General features: G+C 33.1%; 1 non-coding gene across 1 annotated transcript; it reads left to right on the top strand.

Annotated features, from left to right (window-relative positions):
- The first annotated feature begins 1539 nt into the window (after positions 1-1539).
- LOC143640451 (small nucleolar RNA SNORA71) lies at positions 1540-1673 on the top strand. Its single transcript, XR_013154930.1, has one exon. It is a non-coding gene; the product is annotated as a small nucleolar RNA SNORA71 (small nucleolar RNA).
- The last annotated feature ends 207 nt before the right edge of the window (positions 1674-1880 follow it).

Below are 1880 nucleotides of genomic sequence, written 5' to 3' on the forward strand. Positions count from 1 at the left end.
GTGCTTATTATGTTTCGGAAGTCATCATGGTAAACATTGCTGTTATCATTTACATATTTCTTCCTGAAACACATACAATGCACACCTATACATTTTCCTGAAAAGAATTTTGTCCTCAAATGGTATAATCAATTTTATTGTATTTTCAAAAAGTTTTGTGTTTGAATAGATGGAGTAGATAATTTTTAATTTTTTGGTGGATGGTTGTTCTTCCATTGATGCACGAAATATCCAGGGTAGAGGTATTTTGGGATTTTTCTATTTCTTGGTAATAGCCATGAGATCATTGTCAAAGTGAAAACCTCTGCATTAAGCATCTATATAATTTACTAAATGTTGTTTAAACAACAAATATTCTTCTCCTACTTGGCCATTGTTTCTCTTATAAAATTTAAAATTTATCTTTAAAATGAAATAAAAAGCTACATAGCCTTAATTTATATACAGCTATTTAAAATATACATAATCACATATTTCCCTGTGGTTTGAAAAATGCATTTTTAAAAGCTTCTATTTATGCAATTAACCCTATGAATTCCTTTGGTTGACCATATGGGTTCCACATTGTGAATGTTTTTAAGGCTATATGTGTAGTATAAGCAGAATTTCAAGGCCATTTAAATGAACATAGAGGAAAAAATGGTAATAAAATGTAGTTATCTCTTTTGAAGAATGAAATCAATTTTTATTTGGTAAAATTAATTATATTTTGAGTTGATTCTGTGACACAACCAGGAAATAAAGCTCAATTTTTCCAAGGGAATGTATTTTTTATACCAATTCAAATACATCAACTATTCAAAACAGTTTTAATATTATATATTTAATGTTTTCACATGTCATTAGAAACTAGTTTTTAGTTAAAGATAAAATGAAGTAAGAGAAAATACAGTGTCTGAATTATTAAATTGAGAAAGCTTAAAATAAAGTGAGGTTATGTTTAACTTACAAATTCACAGTTAAATTAAGTTCCATAGAGTCACATCATATATATGGGACCTTACTTCTAAATTAAGCTAGTAAATAAACAATTTATTTGATAAAATACATATTAGAATCATCTTTTTTTTTTTCATCTGTGACTAAAAGATTCAAGCAGATCAATTGTCGAGAGGGAAAATTTTATTTGAGGGCTCATTGTTTCAGAGATTTTAGTCCATAGAAGGCCAGCTCCACTCCTCAGGGTTGAGGTGAGGCAGAACATTATGGCAGAAGAGGGTGGTAGAGGGAAGCAGCTCACATGATAATCAAGAAGCAGAAAAGGAAGTCTCCACTTGCCAGATTTCAATATATACCCCAAACCACACCCAAATTCCCATCCCATTCATCCACACCCTACCATTACCATTACCACTCAGTTGATCCCTATTAGGGGATTAATTAACTGATTGGGACAAGACTTTTACATCTCAATCATTTCTCCTCTGAATCTCCTTTCATTGTCTCACACCTATGCTTTCTGGGGGACACCTCACACCCAAACCAAAACAAGTCATTCTTTAAAATCTCTATAAAATATGCTGTATAATAAATTATATGACCTGCATTTGAAAGTGATCATGAGCTGCTAACGCCCTGGTCATTGATAGTGCAGGGAAAGGAATGGCTGGAAGACATTGTCCCCATGTTTGGAGGGTCTACCCATCCCTTCCAAACCCTGTAGCTTTCCCACATTCTGGTTAAGAAAAAAAATAAGGGTTGGGGATGTGGCTCAAGCGGTAGCACGCTCGCCTGGCATGCGTGCAGCCCAGGTTCGATCCTCAGCACCACGTACAAACAAAGATGTTGTATCTGTCGATAACTAAAAAATAAATATTAAAAATTCTCTCTCTCTCTCTCTCCTCTCTCACTCTCTCTTTAAAAAAAAAGAAAATGAAATA

The sequence above is a fragment of the Callospermophilus lateralis genome, unplaced genomic scaffold, assembly GCF_048772815.1.
Source record: "Callospermophilus lateralis isolate mCalLat2 unplaced genomic scaffold, mCalLat2.hap1 Scaffold_279, whole genome shotgun sequence".
NCBI classification, from domain to species: domain Eukaryota; kingdom Metazoa; phylum Chordata; class Mammalia; order Rodentia; family Sciuridae; genus Callospermophilus; species Callospermophilus lateralis.